Genomic DNA, 23,755 nt, shown 5'->3' on the forward strand with positions numbered 1-23,755 from the left:
AAATTTTAATAAGTGTAATTTAATCAGGCTGTGGAATGGAGTAAAAAAGATTCTTCCTTGTTTTCTTTGCACATGATTCCAGTTGAATGAAGGGCGATGTAAATGATTTATAAGGCTTTATAACTTGAGTAACTAGATGTTTACATCATTCTAGTAAAAACTGACAAGAGATGAAAATAATCACTATTACTGGACCATAGACTCTTTTCTTGAGATATTTAATTTTCTTATACTTTTTAAAAAATTTACCTTTTGTGGTTTTTTGATGGAACATTAAAAATTTTCTAATGGTAAAAATAATGATAATGTATAATATAAAATTGCATTAAAAATAAAATCAATGTATATCATTACCCAGAAAAAACCACTGTGAAATTTTGGAGTAAGTTCATCAAATTCATAGAAATATTCAAATACACTGTGATAACATTGCACATACAATTCTCTTATGAGTTACAATATTTCTATTGGGATTATGTCTTTCTTTCCATTTTTAATATTGTTATATAATATTTTATCCTTTTTTTTTTTTTTATTCGAATGATCCTTGCTTCAGTGCAGTCTATTTTACTGACATTTTTTCCAAAAAGCAGTATTTTTTGGTCAGGTCTTATTTATGTTTTATTAATTTCTGGTTTTTAAAAAGATTATTCCTTTTTATATACTTTCCTTAAGTTTATTACACCTTTTCAACTAACTTAAGTTAAACTTCTAACATTCATTATTTATTTAAAATAAATGCATGCTTAGTTATAATATGCATCAGTGTAGAGTTTAATTACACATATTCTTACTATTTAGTACATTCAGTTAAAATTTGCAATTATCTTTTCTTTAATGCAAGAGTTATTCAGAAAAGTTTTTCAATGTTTAAAGCTTTTTACATAAAAATTATGTTAATTGTTATGAGGATATGTTTTGTATAATAGCATCTTTTTGAAATTTATTGTGATGTTTCTGAGACCTTATATTGCCACTTAATAAAAAGTGTGCCAGTCAAAAAGTTAAAAATATATTTTGTTATAAAAGTTAATATTTTAAAATGTATATTCTCTATTCATTGGTCTCAGCAATACGTGTTAAAATTAAATCTAGATAATATGCTTGTAACTACAAACTTTTTTGGGGGGGAGTCTGGAAGATCTGCTTCTTATGAACCTATGTTAAAAAGATTCATATTCTTCTTTTTCTTGTTAGTGAGGCATCTTGTTATTGTGATCCAGAATTTTGGTTCACTTTTCCTAACCATAAAATTAATTTTAAGTAAAGAGTTCATTTAACCTACCACCTTATCACACCATTTCTTTTATAATTTTTCTTTTATCTTGGTATTTCATCACTTTATGTATTTTTATTTTATTCTGCCTGATCGTTTCATCAGATTTTTACTCATTTTTAAGGGACTTTTTTTCGTCATATATCTCTCTGAGCTTTATAAATATACTTGTTTTAGTGCTTTGATGGACTGATTCAGAGAACAGACTTTTTCTGCAAAGAATTCCTATTCAGTAGTTATTTTTATTGGCTAACATTTTTAGCATGATTTTTAAATTTAGTTTTGAAGTTAGTGTTGTGTTGTTAAACATATACGCTGAAAATCATACACATATAGTGGAAATTTAAGTTGATGAGTAGCACTAAGAGGGGTGGAGAGTTAAAATAAGTTGAAGCCCCAAAGACGAATCAATGCTCCAGAAGTCCAGAAACGCTGCAGGATGGTTGGAGAGTGTGGATGCTGAAGAAGGTCTGTGTTAGGGAGACACATTTGGGGAAAAACCCAAGGAGAACAGTCAACGCTCGCACGCACACACAATTATCACCTGTCCAAATACAACTGAAGGCATTCTATTCAAGTCACTATAACCTCCACTTAACTCACAAATGGGATACTGAATCTAAAATACAGTTCATATTAACATGTCTGAAACTACAGCTTTAACAGCACGCTCTCCCTCAAAGTTTGAGATTGTAATGCTATACAGTTTGAGACTTAGTTCATATAAAGACCGAAAACAAGTGTTCCTAGTGGCAGGCAGCTTCCCTCCCTATAGCGATTGAGCCTCACGGCTCCTTCCACGTGGGGTTCCACCTACCCTTGGATGCTCAGTCTGTACATACAGCTGGCAGATGTGGGGTGGCAGGTGAAGAAGGCATAGCTGTTTCTTACATGTTAAAGTCTAAATTGTAAGAAGACCATGCCCAGATGCAAAGATGTCTGTGAAATCTAGAAATCGCTGTCCACCATGAAAGAGGGGATGACATTATACTGGATTTGAAAGCTTGATGGTTCTGCATAGGGCTCTTAACACACTCAGAAAAGAAACTTTTATCTGTAGACATTCGTTTTTAAATGTCGACTTTTTCAATTAAATGTCATTTGTTTCTTGCTCATGTCGCAGTCCCATGTGGGCCAACAGCGACATGAGGGGGTGTGTGGTGGAAGGGCTGTCGCATGTACCGATTCAGGTTCCTACTGTCTTGTGATGCCGCCATTTTCCTTTTTCTTTTCTTTTTTCAAGTTCCTTTCTTTATTCGTCTCTTTTTTAAACTTTATTTTTATTGTTTATACTGCCATATTACAGATGTCTCCATTTTTCACTGCTTTTCCCTCCCTTTCCCCCCTTCCCTCTGGCCATCACCACCCTGCTGTCCGCGTCTACGGGTGATGCGTGTATGTGTTTTGGTTACTCCCTTCACCTTCTTTGATCCGGCCTCTCTCCCCACTCCCCTCTGACAGCTGCCAGTCTGTTCCATGTGTCTATGCCTCTGTTTCTATTTTGTTCATCAGCTTATTCTGTTCATTAGATCCCACATGTAAGTGAGATCATATGGTGTTTGTCCTTCATGGACTGACTTATGTCACTTAGCATAATAACCTCTAGGTCTATCCATGCTGTCATCAAAGGTAAGAGTTCCTTCTTTCAACAGAGAAACTTTGGCTTATTCCATTTCAGATGGTCGTCACTGGTGAACAGGTGAAAGCTGTCTAGGTGACTTCTATTTCCTAGGGTCAGTTGTCATCATAAGCTCTCCTGATACAAATTCATTCTTCAGGACATGTCTAAAATGCATTTACCATACATTGTAAATCACTGATAAGGATATAAAGGAAATTTTTCACTTTGAGGAAAACTCCATTAATTCAAACAGAAACTTTGATTCTTCTGCCATGAAGGTAATTAGGTGGGTGTGGACGCCTGAGCAGAACATTTCCAGTGAATCTGTCATTTCCCGCACAGTAAAGTTGTCCCCTGACCACCATTCTTTCCTTTCCTTTTGGGGAGTCAATGTCTTCCTGTGGCAAATGACAAGACCATATATAACTGTAGATATTAGAGATTTTAAAAAAGGTTCGTGTTTGTAATGTGTTTAAACTTATTTCTGGAAAATGCATTCGAAAAAATCTTCTAACAAAAATACTTGAGTTTTATATTCAAAGTTGGTTTTACTTTAAATATACAACATGAATACACAAAAGTTTGTTGGTTAAATACATTTTTTGTCATCTATCCCTAGAATATAAAAGTATACACTTAATAAAGTATAAAACAGTTTTTCAGGAATTATATTGTAATTGCTAACCTTTCCTACTATTATCTTCCAAGGCTCAAAATTTACCTTTTCAAAGATCCATCGCCAATTAGGAGCAGTTTTTCCCATCCCTTAGCTGTTCAATAGCAATTTAAGGGTAATTTAAAATTTAAGAAGTAATTATAAAGAAAAATTAAAATAGTGGTCTTCACATTACTCACTCTAAGTTAATTTTCAAAGTAAAAAATATTTTTCATAGTAACAGTTTCTCTGACAGAAATTCCCAATATAAAATTCATATAAAATATTAATGCTAAAAGCGAAAGAAATGGTAATGGGAACTTTTGAGAATTTAAAGCTATTATCATGATTAATTTAGCTTCACCTCCAAGCAATACTAGAATATACTGAACGTAGACACCATTATCACTCATATTTTGTTCTTGTTAAAAGTTAATATTTTGAGTACTAATGTCCTGAGTACCCTACATGTCTATTGCATTATTTTAAAAGTGGTACATTTTGGAGGTGATTCTGTCTAAATAGAATAACTTTGTTTCTATAATTTATTTTTATATCCTGACTTTTGTGCTAACAGGAGGAAGATAGAAAGTTGACCTGGTATTTCAATATATACATTTAGCATGTATGAGTGTTTTTAATAATACTTAGAAAGCAGAGTTATCCTATATTCCAGACAATGGGATGTATCAAAAAGATGTAAAATATTGCAAACTCAGCCACAAATAATGGGCATCTAGAATAAAAAGTCAGCAATGCGATCCTTTCATTCAGATGTATCTTCACCTCCTACTCTGTGTCAGACTCTCTCCTAGGCACTGAACTGTAACGGGGAGTAAAGAGATGCCATTATCTTGGGCAATGAACACTGCAGTTTGAGAAGACAGAGAATAGACAAGTAACTACCTGTCGGGGGGGAAGGTGCTGAGAAGAGGAAGCAGGCTCGTGGTGCTGGAAGGAGATGTGGTGGAAGTCTCGGGTCACGTAGCCCGTGTAAAGGCTTTGAGTTTTACTGTGGGAGAGATGGGAAGCCGGTGTGGTTTCAAGCAGAGAAGTACCATGACATAGCTTGAATTTTAGAAGGATTACTCCAGGTTTCCTGTGGGGAAAATTGTTGTGGGGTGGCAGTGACGGAAATTATGAAATCAGTTAGGAATCTGTGCTTACTCCTTACAGAAGCGCAGATGCTTGAACGCTTGCTGTGCGTTGAATGATGGTCCCCATGAAGCTATGTTCCCTAGGTCCTGTCAATGTGACCTGATGTGGAAAAACCATCCTTGCAGATGTAATTTAGTTAGCAGTTTTGAGATGAGACCATCCTGGACTACCCTGAAGGTCCCTAAATCCTATGACAAGTGTTCTCATAAGACGTAGAGGAGAGACACAGAAGAAGGCTCTGTGAACGTAGAGGCAGAAATTGGAATCGTGCGGCCATAAGCCAAAGAATGCCAGCCCACACCGGAAGCAGAGGAAACGTGAATGAATTCCCGTTGAGTCTTTGGAGGGACTAGGATACGTACAAAAACACCATATGCTGATCAAAAGGGAGTTCTACTAAGCAAGAAAATAAATTATTGAGACATGCACTAACTTGGAGAGATCTCACGGGTATTTTTCTGAGTAAAAAAAAAAAAAATCAAAAGATCACATACTACAGGATTTCATTTATACAGGAGTGAGCTGAGTAAGTTTACAGTTATAAGTATGCAAAACACAGAGTTTATTCTTTTATTATTTATTTATTATATTTTTATTATTGTTGTTAACTTAGATTTGCCCACGCCTTAGAATATTTTTGAAATGAAATGGCAAATTTATAAGTGAAATAATCAATGAAATAAACCATGGGTAGGGATGGTAGGGCAGGGGCTCAATGGGATATATATACATATATATACATATATACATATGTACATATATGTACATATACATATATACATATATACATATATGTATATATATACACATATATACATATATATGTATATATATATATACATGGTGGCACCAAGGAGATCTTTGTGGTGCTACAAAACTTTTGTATTTTGATTGTTGTAGTGGTTACACAAGTTTACACACATGATAAAATGGCTTTGAATTGTATACACATATTGTCCTTATATCAGTTCCTTAGTTTTGATATTGTCCTGTAATTACAGGTAATCAGAACCTGAGGGAACCTGAGAGGACACTGTGTGGTACTATTTTTACTACTTCCTATAAATCTATCATAATTTTAAAATAAAATATTTAAAATATTATTATCAAGGTGACTTCAACCTTTTTGGCTTATGTACCCCATAATTTAAAAAATATATACCAGTTTGGAACAATTGATTTGGTATTTTGAAAAAAAGTCCTGGAGGAATACTCACATTTGAGCACAAAGATATAGCTAGAAAATAACTCACTGTAGTTTTAGAATTATTAGGACCAACTTGAGTATAACAAGAGGAGGTTATTTAAAAGACATACTGTTCTTCTTGTAAAATTCTACTGTGAAAGAAGAAGGCTTTCCAGTTCCATACAAAACACAAATCAGTTATTTATTTGTGTTGGAATTATTATGCATTTAAAAGTTTCATTTTGGTATTTTTCTGATTTACCGTTGGTCTATATTTTTGTTATATAACTAAAAAGAGATAAATATTATTTTATTATATACATGGTATGTATACTTTTATATTTTATAATGAAAAAACAGTCTTGAGCTTCTCCTTGCTCATGTTTTCAGAAGCATATTTAATGGTATCTCCTAGGAAGCATTATGCCCACACAAATGAGGGATCCATTTTCTATTCTAAGATCCTTCCTAAGGAGAGAGAATGCAGCCATCAGAGAGGAAAGCACCTCATCCGAATGAGTAAAAAAACAGCAGATATCCATCAGCGGAACATAGGTCCTGCGCACTCAGTTCCGGGGGTCTCTTCCTGGGGTCCACTCCGTGCCCAGGTTAACAGGTGAAAACAAAGAGTCTCCTTTGGATAAAGAGCATGAACTAGACCAACATCTAGTATCAAGGGCACAAAGCCACTGATACGTTAGTGCATTTCAGACTCAAACAAAAGCCTTCACTCATAGTGATTGGGTTTTTTAGAAATAAGATATCAGAGATTTTATCATGACTCACTATGTACCATTAATGCTTTTTCTCATGTATTTAGATTTGTGATTTTTTTGCATTGTTCATTACAATTTTGGGGTTTAATCATTTGGTCAAATTCACAGAAACGTGTAGGTATAGTTATTTCTAGGTAACTGGACTAAGAGGACACTTCTTAACCATTTGGTTTGAGATTCTGTTGTCCATAGTTGGATGAAGCAGATAAGCAGCCACCTAATATTACCCTCTATAGATAGATACAGAACTAACATGTATATTTCAGTATCCTCACCATGAATGGGAGCCCTAATGGGAAACAGTATGGCCTGGGCAATGTCCTCTGTTTTATAACAAGCTCTTTTGTCCTGAGATGGCACAAGATGTATGCATTTAACAATAAGTGAAATTGTTTTTAATACTTCCGATGAGTCAGAATTAGGAACAGCCTTATCGGTGAATTTGAGTCAAATCCATAAGACCGAGTTTCTAATATGATAAGAAAAGATAATGGAGTTCTTATTGAAGCCAGAGAAAATAGGATGAGAATCGGATTGTTTATGTATGACAAAGTGCGTTTGGAAGGGCACAGTTACTATAATCCTCTGTGACCGCCTTAAACATTGTGTGCTGCTTTGGAGCAGAGGGAGGAATAGCAATTACAATGTTCAGATTGAAATTGCTAGTTTCTTAATGCTGAAATGATGGCATAGGAACAAAAAATACATGTGAAAAGAATCCTAGTCCTTGAAATTGCATGAAATCACCTTAAAGTAGAAAGAAAATAAAGTTTATATGATGTATACAAAGTATAGTAACACCTTGTAGTTCCCAGGTATGAAACATGTTTTACAGTATGTTTTTCATAAACAGAAATAAAGCATTATAAACAAACAAACAAATTTTTACTGTGCATACTGAACCAATAAGTTTAAAAATAGACTTGGGCTAAACAGGAAATGAGGATAATCTATGAGCAAATGTATTAATGAGGGGCAAGTGTTTTAGTTCTATCAAATATTAGTGTTGCTGACCTAAATGTGTGTGAGAAGAGATTTAAAATTGTGATCACATTGGCTTAATGTAAGCCCCCTTGAAAAAGTTACAGATATATACAAGTAAAATATCTAGAAATTTCAAGTATTTTTAATTGATTTTCTGTTGTCTTTTTTTTATGTGAGCATCATTTCAGATTGCTGTTTCAAGTATTGAAAAAATTTTAGCACGAATGCAGTTTTAAAACGACACCCTAGAGTAATTACATTTTTTCATTCTCCACTAATTTAAAGTCAGTGTGACCTTTTCAAAGGTGATGATGGCATTTCTAATGTTCAGAGAAAGACTAAAGAAGTGAAATTTATCTAGTGCAAAAACTTAGCACATCTGGCAAAGAATCCTGAAATTTAGTTTTTTAGGGGACTCAACCTGCCACATATAGTTATTCTGTTACAGAGGTTGTTAAATGATGCTCTGATTGAGGGAAGTCAATAGAATGGTACATGACATGGATGGTCATGAACTGTGTGAGAATTGCCCTTGATGTAGTGGCAGAGGTAGAGAGGAATATGTATATACATCCCCCAAAGCAACCGGCTGTCAAACCTTTCATCTTCGGCCTGTGATACACTGTGTGCCCCACCGATGCCTGGCACCCAGCAGGTGCTCCTTGGGACAGTCACGCTCTCCTTTTGCTTCCCTTTTGTGCCGATGCATCAACAGCCCCAGCCCGCCGCACACCCACCCACACACTCTCACATATGCACCTGTGTGTACACTCTGGTTCTTCATCTTTGCCGGTGAGAATCGCATGGGTCCTACAAAGCCTAAATATAAAGTTTTAAAATGTATTGTATTTCTATAATTCCATAAAGTCTTATCTACTACTCCAGCCCATGCTGTTCTTTGAAGCCTACGTTTCTGCTCGGACCTTTACACTCTGCATACCGCCCAAGGAGGATAGGAACCAGCGAGGGAGTGCGGAGCATGTGGCGGGTGTCATGTCCCTCACGCACAAGTGGCAACTTAGTGTCCTCCAATCCTGTGGCATATCATTAGCTCCATTTCACAAGCAGGAAGAAATGACATCCAAGTAGGTATGCCCAGTGAGTGAAGCTTTACACCTGGGTTGGGTGGTGCCCGGGTTAAACACCCCTGTGCTGATATAACGATTTACAGTTATCTACCCAAGTCTGAGCGCTGACTCAGCAATACCATCTGTCATAAAATTAATATCGCTCTTTGACTGTTGGGTCCTGGGTGAATTGTTGATGACCTGGAAAGCTATTTTGACAAATAATTACAACATATATAGTATATTCCATAAACCTAGTCTAATGTCTAAGACTAATAGAAGTTCAACAAATGATTAAAACTATGGGATTTAAAAAATCCTGCAGACCCTGAATTAACTTCTCGGCCGTAGCACACTGAGCGTCGCTGAGGGCAGTCTAGTTGCGGAGAAGTACGCTCTGCCTGCGCGTTGCCCCACGTGGGTTATGTATCATATCTGAAGTTTTCCTCCTGTGGGGAACTTCATGTTCCTGGTTTTGTGCCTCTGACTATGCTTTTCCCTCCTGTTGAAATTACACAAGCGCTCCACCCTGCCCATCTCCGGCTTAGAACTGTGGTTGAAGGCCCAGTCAAGTCCAGCTCTCCCAAGGACATGTTTCTGGTGTCCTCAGACTGCTCTTATTGTCGGTGAGGCTGATTGTACTCTTCCCAATGTAACTGAGCCATTATCTGAAACTTTTCCAGTGTCGGTTTCTTGGGGCACTAAGGTATAGCCGGAAAACAAAAATAAAGTAAAATAAAAACTCACCCTATGCTTTGACACACCTGCATTCTAATTTCCAATCTGCCGATCAGTCACTGGTCAAATGCATGTGTCTGATCTCAGTTTCTATATATATTACATGCAGGAACTATCGTGTGTATGTATTCGGTGAACACCCAGCGTAGGCCACTTATTCTTGGGCCCGGGGTGCATAAACCATGTGATGCCTGGGTGTGTCTGCTGAGCAGTGTGACTCAGCATGGGCCCTGGCACCGACGGCAGAGACTTTAATTGAACTGATCTTCACTAAACAGTAGAAAACCAATTATGGCTAAATCCTGTCAGAGGAAAGATGTTGGGCATATATGAACGTTTGTGAACAGGACAGTCGCAATCCACTGAAAACTGTTGTAAGTGTCATGTGAATGGTGTGTATAGATGTTATAGACATTGCCGGATTTGTGACGCAGTGACTTTGCAGTACTCCAGCTTACAGAGGACTTATTTAATGTATCTACCCTGGAGAATGATTTGCATCTGGGAGTGCAGCGGAGAGAGATTAGAGGCATCAAAAAAAGTAGTGAGTGGGAACATCATGCCGCCTCCACTGGGAAGTTTTCTCACAGAGAAAATGGCAAAGACATCAACCGGCAGATAAAGAATTCTCAGGTTTGAAGGCTCTGCAGGGTGATAAACACAAACTTCAGGTTAGAAGGTCAGGTTGCTAGATAGAATTTTGCAAAACCTTGGAAAAGGTGTTTCTAATGTCAAGTTGGAGCATTTTCAGCTGCAGAGGCCAAGGAATATCTGAAAGTAACTAACTTGGTAGCATGTTATCGTACCCCTGAATGCAGCGGGGCACACAGGGGATATGAGTTAGCTTGGGCATATTAGGAAGAGAGGAAGATAGAGAAACATGTCCTTAGAAAAGTGTCAGGACTGGAACATCAGGACAACAAGGACTTGTCTCAGGCCAGACGAGATCAGTCTTTTAGCGACACTATTTAGAAGTCAGCATCAGAGGTTCTTTGAGGAAGAACTAGTTTTGTATCTCAAATGCATCAGGAGAGAAATAGTTATAGTGTATATTTATGCCTAAATCAGCTATACACCCAAACATTTTAACTCTCACTTCAGAATATATGCTAAATAATTTATAACAAATTTTAATATTTGTACAGTCCCTCAATAAAAGGATCCCCTCTCAAGTAGTTCCATTGATATGTGGGTAGCGTATATATTATGCAATTATACAAAGTATCCTGGTATTTAGAGTAGACTGTTTTAGGTAATCAGTACCACTCAAAGAATGTTTTCTTCATACTAATATAATGCAGACTGTAGCACACTTTAACATTTTGCCTGACAAATGGTTAAGTGCCTATTATTAAGCAATTATTTCCTACTTAATGTATATTAATTGTGGCATTTTGGGACGTATTAAAAATTTAGCTTCTCTAAAAGAGTTTTTTTTTTAATCGATCTGTATCTAATTAGTTGGACCTCAGGAAGCTTCACTGTAATTGTTTATTAAGTCACTTGTCTTTTTTTTTTTTTTACCCCCTAACTGTTCCTGTCTAAGGTAAAGTTATGCCAATGCTCTGTAGGATCAGTGATAGTGGAGTGACTACACCAGGAATGTCACATGGCCTTCCACAAATGTGGCGGAAGTGAATCTGGATGGCAGAGGTGATTCCAGGTGAGGTGAATGCCATATGCAAAGGAATGCATGCAGGAGAGAAACACTGGAGGAAAAGCAAGTAGTCAGAGTCAGTGCTGCGCCAGTGACTGCAGATGCCAGAAAAGAAAAGCGTGGAGTGAGAGAGAAAGTGGAGGAGAACGGGATTTTTTATAGAAGGACAGAGACAGTAACGTGTGTAGACACAGAGTGAAAGTTTCCTTGTGCAAAAAAGGGGACTGTCTTTGGGCCGTGGAAGAAGAGAGAAAAGGGAGCACACATTTGTAAAGTGCAGCCCGTTTCAGAGACCCCCTCTTTGCTCTGTGGAACGGTGTGGGGGGATGCTTGAGGGCAGCGGTGAGTGAGAAACACTGAAGTGGGGGAGTGGGGACAGCAGACCAGGACACTGTAAGAGACGGCTGCTGGCTGTTTGGGGTGAAACGGGAGGGCAGAGACTCACAGAGATGCTGACGCATAAAGGGGGAAGAGAAGAGGCTGACAAAACAAACCGTATATTTCCTGTGAGCTTGATGGAGACATTTCTGTGTCACCGATAACGATAGTATAATGAGATAAAGTGGGAAAGTCCTTTCTGGACTGTCAATGAATGAAAGACTATGGTACTAAATACATTGAGTATAGCTATTAATAATCCAAAGCTGTGAATTCTAATGGTACCCAAGGTATTTGAGAAGATTTTAAAATTCTTTATCATAACGAGGTAAAAATTCAATTAATTAGTATACAATGTACTGAACAATGTCATGGTATGAATAATTTTAAGCACTTGTCAAAGTAAAGTATTTTTATTCCAATAGGTATTCAAATCATGCTGTTCTCATTGCAACTCAGGCCAGAAAAAGAAAGAGAAAAATACATTAAACTATTCAAAGGATATTTCCTTTTCCCTTAAAAACACCTTTTAGAAATACTTTAAATATTAATAAACTTAGATGACAATGTTTAACTACTTGTAATTTTTAAAGTTTATAAAACCAAACTTCTCTTGCATAAAATTCATTTTTTAAAAAATCCACCCAATCCAAAAATAGTTATGAAGTGTCCGTCACATATCCGGAACTGTTCTTGGCACACGGGACCCATGAGCAAATAAATACATATTGCCAGCATCCTCCATGGAACATATCTTCTACATAAGTAGTTAAGACCCTTCAGTCACAACTAACTGAAAACTCACCCTGAATTGGCCTAAGCTAAAAGTGCATTTGTGGACTGACATAGCTGAAAAGTCAAGGACGAATGGGCCAGGGACCACGCAAGGCTGGACTTCCGTTTTCCTGCGTCCTGGAGTTCCCTCCTTGCTCTACGGACTCAGTCTCAAGCGCCACGTACTATTAAGCGTGGTAAACAAAGGCTTCAGTACCTACAGATTTGTGTGGTACTAAAAAGGGGGAACATTTTTCTGAGGACACAGATTCAAAATTTAATTGTGTGTTATTGGTTTTGATTGAATCATATGCCAATCCTTGAACCAATTACTTGCCCAAATCGATGTGAAGCATGATTCGTTAATGCCTGGATCTTGAGCCCCTGGGAGGAGGGGCTGAAGTCACTTTCCGAGAAAACAGGGACTCAGCTGTGATGACAGCAAAGAAAATTATCACAGAAGGAAATTGCAGTACCATGAGCAGATGAATCCTCAACAACAATCCCTACTACATAAATCAATTATTTTCTCTGAAAATTGAATACAAAATTCATCAAATTCTTTTAATAATTGAAATGGTTATGCCTGAGTACTCATGCATATTTGAAGTTAAACTTTTGCCTTTTTTTGGTATACATTCGAGAAAACTGGGACATATTGCAAAACTTAGAGAATTCATCATTCATATATAAGTGTTTTCTTTCACGTTGGGACTGAAATAATTATACAAAAACATTTCCTACAGTGATGATTTTTCTTAAAAATGACTCTAGACTTAAGGAGTTGAGTTTTGGACCTTATATGTGACACTTTACAGAGGGAATTTGGAAGCATGTTTTGGCCAGAGACACCCCACTTCTGCTGGTGCCAGGAGTAGCCATTGGGTTCATCCTCCTCCTGCACCCCAGAACCAGCCTCCCTCCCGGAGGTCAGCAGCAGCAGGAGCATTTCCTCCTCTGAGCTCTGAGTACTAACCTGCCCACGGCCTCTGCTCAGTGCGGAGGCATCTGCTACCCTGTCTTTTCCATTATCTCCCCCAGCACGGAGGTTGTAACGCTCTCCTGCGGTCATTATCTCTGCTTGTCACCAGATCCCTCCTTTTCTGTTCCCTCCACAGTCAGTTCTCATCAAATTAATTCCTTGTAGTAACTCTCTTCTACTTGAAAAGCCTAGTAAAGCCTCTCATTACCTGTATGGACTCAGACTAATACATAGGTATTGTGAATTGAAGAGTTTCTACTGAGAATAATAAATTGTAAGAGACCCATGGAAGATTTTCTAGGAAGTTATGGGAGACAGCCTGAAATGTCTGCTCATCACCCAGGACTGCAGATTACAAAGTAAAGTGGAACTGTGATGATAATAAAGTAAAATATCATTATAACTTTCCATTATCTTTTTGGTTAATCCATTTTCAAAGCTAAACTTCCATTTTATTTAATCAATCAATACTGACTAATAATTTTAAAGAGTACTTTTATTTTTTCCTAAATGTTCAGTTAGCACAATTACCATGTAAGACATCAGTCTTTTCTAAAATTTGTTGTGTAAAGCCAGACTTCCATTCAAGTATAATCCATTTTTATTATGCTTTTCTTGCATTAAAGGGGAAGGTAAAAAAGTAAATCCCCAAAATAAGAAAAACAAAGAATTTTTATAAATATATATAGCAATTAAATATATAGCATATTTAGAAATACTAAGTTTTACCTCATTTAAAACATAAGCTTTGTTGAAAAGTTACGATGATACCTTTGGAAATTTTAGAGCATCAGATGCTTAAATAATACAGGATCACAAATTCATGCGTCTCCAAGATCTTGGGAAAATGGTCATTTTAGCTGTGAAATGAAAGAAATAAGATTAATAAGTTTGACAGACTAGTAGATAAAAATCAGAATTAAAAGACTTATTATTATTTTCTTTTTTATAAATATCTTAATTGTAAACCTCCTTTTGCTTTGGAAGAGTTTTGAGAGATCACCATTAGTAACTTTTTTAAATGGACAGTTTATTATAAGCTTTGATATATGTAATACGTTCTACATTGAAACTCTTCATATTCATGATATTTACAGTCTCCCACCAAATATTAAGGGTGTTACACAAAACCCTGAGGATAAATGTTTTACTAATGATTTCTTTTCTAAAAATAGAGAGATATTGAATTCTATAGATTCTTTCCCCAGAATATTTATTTGCTTTTTGGCATGAGTTTGTCATCCAAGTTTCTTTACATTTAACATTTTCCCATTTAAGTTAAATTTTTAAAATTACAAAATTTCAATTAACTGGAGATCCCATTAATTGCATTCTATTAATCAAAGTTTTATCATCCTTCAGAATTTGAATGTGTAAAATGCATTAGAGATAAAAGGATGAGATAATTTCCATGTTTTATCCCAAAGATGAACAGAAACAATTATGCAGAAAAAAAGAAAAAAAAGACTACACTATTCCCACTTCTGTCCTTCATTGCCCGTTCGAAGTAGATAAAAGAGATTTTATGCATTTGTCTGCGCAGTGAATGAAATTACTTTGGATGACTCTATGTGTTAGTTTTCTATTGCTGCCACAACCGATTACCACAAAGCAGTGACTTAAGACAGCACCGATATACTCTCTTACAGTTCTGTTGGTCAGAAGTCCAAAAAGGGTCTCGCTGTGAGCAGGGCCACGTTCCTTCCCAGAAACTGAGGGGACAACCTGTCTTCTTGACTTTTCCAGATTCCAGAGGCCATCTGCATTCCCTGGTTCAAGTCTTCCTGCCTCCATTTCCAAAGCCGGCCATGGCAGGTCAAGTTCGATCACCTCCCAGCCCTCTAAGCTTCTGTTCTTTCTTCCTCGTCCTCTGTTAAAGATCCTTATGATTCTGCTGGGGCAACTCAAACAATCCAAGAGAATCTTCCTGATTTATTTCTACTCACAACCTTAATTCCTCTTTGCCATGTACTGTCACATATTTACAGGTCCCAGGCCCTGGAAGTGGACATCTTTAAAGGCAATTATTAGGATTAATAATGCCTAACAAATCCAGTATCACATGGAAAGCTCTAGACAGGACTGTCTGAAAGAATTTTCAGAAGTGACAGAAATGTTCCATATCTGTTCTTCCAATGTGGAGGGTAAGATTTGTATCTGCAATTATAAAGAGGCCATCACTCACAAGCATTCTTTTAATAACCTACTATATTCCAGTGTCACTGGTTTTCCATTGTTCTAAAGTCTTCTATTCAAACTTCCCTGACCACCCCATGCTCCTTGACCTCCGTTCATCAACAAGCACTCTTTGTGCTCTGGTTTTAAATTCATGAACTTTAACTTGTTGGTGGAAACCTAAATGCTACTTGAGGAGATTGTATTTTAATGGGAATTAAAGTCCTTAAGGAACAACATATTATAGAACTTGTAAAATTACCCTGCAGATTGAAGAAATGATGGGAATAGACAGAAATACAATCTGATGATTCTGAAATCACCTCCTTTTTGAAATAAATTTCATATATATTTAAAGCTAATTCTATAATATCTTGGTAGGAAATTATGTTTGTCTACCATATCAGCACAAATTAAAAATCATTATTATTTATTTGCTAAAAACTATAAAGGTAGCAGAGTCAGTAGAAACAAGAAGCTAGTGCAGGATCATGATATGATCATAAATTACCCAATTGCTAGAATTCACTGTGTGCACATTCCTTTAAGTACAGACACATGCATATGTGTAATTATTAAACTTTTTAAAGGCTATGATAAAAACATTCTATAAATAAAATTAAAAGTCAAAAGAATTACATCCTTTATGGTTCACATTCAACCTAATAGTTATTTAAAGTTACTTAATACTAGGCCAACACTGTCTGTAATGCAACATTGATAATAAAGTGCAAGCCATGTACCAAGGTCTATCTGGAAAAATTCCAGTCATTGTTAGTATAATGAGAATGGTTTGTGTGACACCAATGTAACCTGGCAGCCAAGGAGAGTGGACTGGAATGCGCATGCATGAACAATGGCGACTTCACTGTACTATTCAGTGAAGGTGGTAGATGTGGTTGAGTGAGCATATGTACTCTGTGGCCATCACATTCAAGATGACTGAGAGTAGAGCAAGAAATCTATATCAGATTTTGCCTTAAGCTTGCACATTCTTGCCTGGAAACTATTCAGATAATTGAGAAGGCCGCAGCTGTGGGCAACTGGCGATAGCCAGCTTTGTCAGACAATGTGCCCGCTCATGCATCACATCTTCTGCAGAGATTTTTAGCAAAACAACAAATCACTCAGATGGCTCAGATTTGGTGCCCTGTGATTTCTGGATTTTCCCAAAACTAAAATCACCTTTGAAACGGAAGAGATTTTAGATCATCAGTGAGATTCAAGAAACTACAATGGGGCAGTTGATGGCGATTGGGAGAACTGTGTGAGGTCCCAGAGTGCCTAGTTTGAAGGGGACTGAGGTGTCATTGTCATATGTACAGTGTTTCTTATATCTTTTTTCTTCTTCAATAAATGTCTCTACTTTCCATAGTACATGGCTGGAAGAGTAAATTAAGTGAAAATGATTGTAAATATATTTTATTAAACATCATATACCCCAAATGTTATTTTAGTCTGTAGTCAATATAATAAATAGTATTTATATATAATAAAACTAGAATTCCCATTTTATTTGAGAGCACCTCTCAGGGAAGACTGGTCACAATTCAGGTATTCAATAATAATATATAGAATGTGGCTATCATATCAACAGTTCAACATTAAACAAATGAATGCAACGACAGAAATAAAGTGCTGTAACTTCAGGTAGCTTGCCATCTAATGAAGTAAATTACATACATACACTTTTAAGACATAAAATATAACTCAAAGGTAAACATAAAAACAGATATTTGTAAAAATAAAATGGAAGAAGCCAATTCCAATTAAAAGGATGACAAACAGTTTATAACTTTTAGCACTCCAAGTCACGGCACAAAATTAAATTTTTTCAGTAGTGGGAATTTTCCTTTTTCTTTCAAAATGAGGTCAGAATGGATCATATTCAATAAATAAATAGAGGCAGATTGGTAAAGTGAAAGGACTATAAAGTGAGTTATAAATCTTTTAATCTTAGTTTCTGGATATACCAGCTGTGTGATCTTGGGTGAATTCTTGAATATTTTCCTCTTTATACATCAAATGTATTAAACCAAGCACAAAGAGTTCTTAATAAATGACATTAAAATTGCTCTGTATAGTACCTATCATATAGTGGGCATTGGGTAAATATTAGTTGTTCTCTATTATTTCAAAATATAAATACATTTTTAAAATTCATTCACATAATGTTTGTTTTATGCCTACACTCTAATTTAGTGGTTCTCAACTGGGGCAATTTTGCCTCCCAGAGGACTTCTGGGAATGTATGGGGACATTACTGGTTGTCACAGCTGAGGAAATGCTCCCGGCATCTAATTGGTGGTATATACGACATGATGCAGAGGACATAACCCCCCACCCCCAAATATACATTCGCAAACAAAGTATCATCTAGAACCAAATGCCAAAATGACTGAGGTTGACACACTGCTATAATTCATGAGTAAATACAACTTTTTGAAAAGAGTACCTATCATCTATAAACTTTATCAATTTTTAAAATTATTTTTAGGACAAAAATTAAGCAAATCAGCACCTGAATACAAAATAACATTTGCCAAAATCTCAATTCCAGACTGTTCTGCTGCCACCATTCTTTCTAATTTAACTTTGTTTATATTGTCGAATTTTTACTCTCAGGCCTTTTCTTCATATATTTTACATTGATCTTGTGGACCTGGGTCAACAGAGTACAGAATTGAGAGAGTTATTAATACCTTTTGTTATTTTGCTTAAGTATCTTACACATAAAATAATTATTTTTATCTTTAGTCATAAGCATTTTTAGAAACGGTTTCTTATACTTTTCCAAGAGACAGAATAAAAAATAAAGAAATCAAAATATTAAATTTGGAGACATTGCTTATGATCAAATGAAGGGAGATTTTATGTGGCAAAGTTTAATGATCCACTTCAGTGTTAGCTGCAACAGCACCATGTTCATTGGTTTAAACTTTTCCTCTCATACAGTTTTATTCCTTCTTTTCCCCAAGGTACCTCCATTAATAATAAGCTGTGGAGGAGGTCAAACTTGTGCTTCTGAAATGAACTCTTCTGGTATGATTTAGAGTATCTCCCTACCAAGAAAGTAGATATAAATACTGTGCACTCAACAAATTTTTAACTTTCTCAAAAGTTTACTTAATTGCTCAATAGTACTTAGCACCTTATTTTAAGTTAACTTACATAATTAATTTTAAAGCATTATCAGTTATTAAAATTGTGTCCATTTCTATTTATTTTTATAGCTGTATAGAAAATAAACCTAATTATTTTAAAAGGATCAGAATTCCAAAACTTTCTTCCTGATTGTGTCAAAGAAAAATTGCACTGAACTAAGTTATGCTCAGACACTTGTGGACAAAATAAAAGCTCTCTGCTATTTACCAAATGAGATTTGATTGTTATTCAACAACTCCTAAGAGATACACTGCCCAAGCTTCCTTATGGTCTTTCTTAATGAAGAGCTTTAAAGAAGTATGTGTGTTGACCATTATGGAGACACAAAAGGTCAGAAGTCTCTAGAGTAACTAACGCTTGAACTTTTTAGTGCAAATCCATTATTTTGAATCCATTAGTACAATATTTTCCACTCATCATCTAGATAGTAAAGAAGTACCATATTGGGGCCTCTTGTAATTTTTTTCTTTCTTACCAAACATTAAATCACATTTAAAGAAACATTCTAGAAGAACCAGTGACCCAAGAATGCAAAGAAAATATAAATTGCCTAGTTAGAAAATACATTAGAAAATGTCATTTCAAACTGATTACATATATACAACACATGTTTATTTTATTAAATTATTTTGTATAACTCTTCTTATATGAGGATGAAGCTGCACCTTTTATGTACTTTAATTTCCAAATCTTCCCCTCCACCCCTTCCATACAGCCTAGCATATGAAGAAAAATAAACATTAAGATATAATCAGCAATGTAGGGTGTTCTAATTGTTTCTTTTCTCCACAACCGTATTGAATGCATAAGGAAAGAAAATATAATTCAAAGTCTAATATGTATGATTTCTAATTTTAGAACAAGTAATGCTAAAATATGCCTTATTTTTTAGGCATTAAGAAAAGACTATATATATATATATTACAGTAATATATATTCTTTAAGAAAAAGGAGAAGTTAATTTTTAAGATTCACTTGACAATTAGAAGAAATGTCTGGATTATGGTCCAAGTCCTTCCCGTATATGTGTGACCTTGGGCTGTTTCCACTTTCTAAATCATCTCCTAAATCACTTTTAATTGCAAATTTTATGATTCCCAGAGGCTCAATATACCAATTCGAACAATCCCATGTCCACGTCCATTAATTCTGAGTGGGTTATTCGCCATTCTCTAATCATGTAATTGACTTTCATGTGCCATTAAAGAGATGTGAAATAATAGTTTACTAAAATAATCTGCCCCTACCTGTAGTCGGAATCTGCTAGAGATTCGTTTTCCCTTTCTCTTCTTTCACAGATTCAATCTTACCTTCAAGGGTGAAGAAATAGAAAAAAAATGACTCTTCTGAATCAATGAAAACATGACATCAAAAATAGGAATTTCACTGCATAAGACATTGGTATTATAGCAAGTTTGCTGAAATTAAAATTTTGAGCATTCAAATATTAAATCAGGGAAATCACCTTCTTTTTACTGGAAGGAGAAGCTGGAGGATACAGTTATTTTTAGCAGAGTTCTAAAACCCTCATTTTTCCTCTTTCTGTTTCTTGTTTTTGCTACATAATTAGGCTAAGAACAACTCACAGTTGAGACTAAAAATTTGACTCTGCACTATGTAAGTGGCAGATTAAGTGTATTAAATTTTTGTCATATATCATAAAAAATGAAAAACAAAATAAAAAAGAGTAATCACTTGCTATTGCATTATGTTGTTACTAATCAAAATATAAACTTTTATTTCAAGATTTGTGAAACACTTGTAGAGAGAATTCATAAAGAATGACTGTTGTGGGAAATAACAGTGGTTAAGGACTGTAATTATTGCTCATCTTGTCAGGTATATTTTCACTCCATAAGACCCCTCTTAGTTTTCCTGCCTTTTGTGCAGCTTCCCAAGCTATAAACAAAACAAAACAAGAAAAATTTTTGAGCTGGACATCATAAACTACTACCTCAATTTTAAAAACAAAAGTTTATAAATAAGCTTGAAAGTAATCAGTTGAAGGTGTTTCTGACAGCTTTTAAACTTCCTGAAATCACAGACCACCAATGCTGATCACTTACATAGTCTCCTGTGGGTTCCTATAAAAATGTTTTTCTTATCACCATCATTATTATTAACCAAAGACAGTTATTCACACCTAATATATTCTTGGTATTCCTTCGGGAATATACAGATAAATAGTGTAAGACTTTTTTTTCTAATGAAAAATGCTCACAATGAAAATTCAATATGGAAAGCATAATGATATATATTGTATAACCTAAGCAACAAATAATACATTTAGTGTTTAGTATCTGGCATTTAGTATAGTTATTTGTATATGTGTTTTATATTGGTTCCCATTTAGATATGCCCTTGACAGCAAGGATTACATCCTTCACAGCTGTGGGATCTTGAGAAGATTTCAATCTCTCTTTTTTTTGCAACTGCAAAATGAAAATAATAAGAGAGTTACTTCATTGGGTGACTACTAAGAACACAGAAGGAGCTAGCAGGAATAGTGGTAGTATCATTCTGATCATAAACCCGGATTCATGAATCATGCCTTGCACCTTACACGTGTTTCATAAGTTTTGATGGATAAATAATAATAAATAGTTTAAATGTAGAGAGGCGTTAAAATGGTGTCAAGTGGGCTAAGTTAGACTTATGTGGGCCTGAGTTCAAGTTCAACCCACTGAAGCTCCCTAACCCACGCAGAAGTGTGTTTGTTGTTTATCAGTCTCAGCAGCCTTCTCCTTATCTACAAAATGAGAAATATAATAAAACCTGTCTCATAGGTTTGGTGAAAACTTAAGTAATTTTATTCATGCAAAAGATTAACATAATTTTAATACAAAACATGGTATTCAGTAAATGGCAGTCAGTATAATGGTTTTATTAGATTTCATAAGAATTGGACCATCTGCCCTTGCTGAATTTGATGCTATATACTAAGGAAGAATCGTTATGGGTCTGTTTATTTTTATTGTCATTCTTATTTTTCTTATAATTTTTTTTTTTTGCTTTCTGTTTAAAAAAAAATGTAGCCTAAGGATGATGCTTTATTTTTCTTGCCAGGAGAGAAGTCAGTGACACCTAAATAAACCTGAGACAGCAGTGGAGGCTTTTTGCTGCCCAGGCAGACCCTGGAAAGCAGACGGTGCCGAAAGGCCCTCTCCTGGCAGACACCCTTTTCTCCTGCTTTAATGGCCCAGGTGCCCAGGTACCTGTGGGACTCCCATCCTTGTTTATTTCTTTCTCTCCAAACCCATCTATACTGCAGTTTGCTCTCGCCCTTCCTCAGCCAGCTCCCTGTGCATCTCAGGTAAATAAGTAGTTGATGTGGCATCTCATCTGCCATTAGAGAAACACAGAGAACACGTTCTTTTCATTCTCAAGAACCTGAGCATGTTTCAGGGCTGGTCTTAGAGGTGGGCTGGGGATAAACTGAACCTGGTAGTTTATATACATTTTTAAATAAAAAATTATGTATTTTTAATCACTCCCAAAATGGATGAGTCTGCTGGTCAGAATTTTAGACTTGACAAGATAAAAATTGATACTTTTTGAATTAAACATATGTAGGATTAAAAGTTGGGTTTTGTGAAAAATAAACCAATTTCCTTTGAAAGTAAGTATCTAACTCATCTATCTAAAAGACTGTTCTATTAAATAAAAACATCTTTTAATTATTAGATGGGATCCCATGCTTTGTGACAATACCATCTCTACCAAGAATTTACTTGTCTTCTTGTAGCCAAGTAAAATACATTATATCAATTAATTAAATTGCTTTACTCTGTGCAGAATGTCAGAACAGTGTTATTAATGAAACAAAAAGTCTGGCACAAGTGATAATATTAATGTAAAAGCAACAATCAAATGCATCGATCTCTTCAACTTTTTACAAATGTAGACTCGCAAAACCCTACTCATTCATTACTTTGTGTCAGTTTCCTGCTTTATGAGATTTATCATCAACTTCACGTTAAAGAAAAGTTGCAGTTCATCTTAGGTGATGCACTAAACTACCCATTCCTCTTAGGTTAAAAGATATGCTTTCTCCCTTATATAAGATCATCACATATTTTCTCTATTAAAGGTCTATTTTTCCTTTCCTTATGATTTACATAATTTAAAAAATTTGTTATCCTGCTGTGATAAAAAATCGCTAGAAGTTCCGAAAAAAGCTTTCCTATCTGAATATGAGGCTCCTATAAAACGTGATTACACTCCCTATACTTGCATGGTCCCTTATTATTTGACGCATTATGTTGCAGAAAATGCATGCATGGGAAATGTTTACATGAGAAGACATTTGCCAAATTAGCATCAGATGTTACTGAGAGTACCAAATGGCATTTCCATTTTCATTAGCAAAAAGATATTTTTGGATTAATGACCCATAGCATCACGAAATCTTGACAAATATATCTCTAAACTTACAGTGTACTTACATATTATAATATCTTTTTCAGTCTTATATAAATTATTAGTACAGTTAAGCAGATTATTCAAAATACTGAAACACTTAGAATTGAAAATACAAATTGAAATTTGTCTTAGGTCACTCTCTGCCACCAAGGAAGCTATACCTAACTATGCCAGATGGAAAACAAACCATTGTTTCTGAGAATTCCAGAGAAAATTCATGCTAAGAATTAGTACCCTTGCTATCAAGAAATTTATCATTATACCTCACTTAAATCACTGACATGTTATATATAACTTTATGTATACATATTATTTCTACTTTTTAATTCCCACTGAAGAATTAAAGTATAGCTGTTACTTCACTACAGTATACCTCATATATTTGAAAACGTCTTTGAAATCAGTCTACAGATTTATTTTCCCAAGAAAATTTTCCATTTATGCTTTGTCATTAGAATATTCCATAGCTGTGGTTATAAATACAGATGCCCATGTCTCACACTACAGCAAATGAATCTCAATTTTCAGAAGAGGGACTTTGGAATCTAAATTTTTATGAAGGGCCCCAAATTGATCTAAAAATTCAATATGTTTGCAAACTTTTGCTAAAAATCCTTTTGGTCAATGACGTAATAGGAAAATCACTTTGACTGAAATATTGAACAGAATAATGTTGTAAAAAAATACATTTCAGGATGGAGTGATGTCAAATGCCTAAAGGAAAATAATCACCAAGAGTAG

Source organism: Furipterus horrens, unplaced genomic scaffold (assembly GCF_987537825.1).
Source record: "Furipterus horrens unplaced genomic scaffold, mFurHor1.1.pri manual_scaffold_8, whole genome shotgun sequence".
In the NCBI taxonomy this organism is placed as follows: domain Eukaryota; kingdom Metazoa; phylum Chordata; class Mammalia; order Chiroptera; family Furipteridae; genus Furipterus; species Furipterus horrens.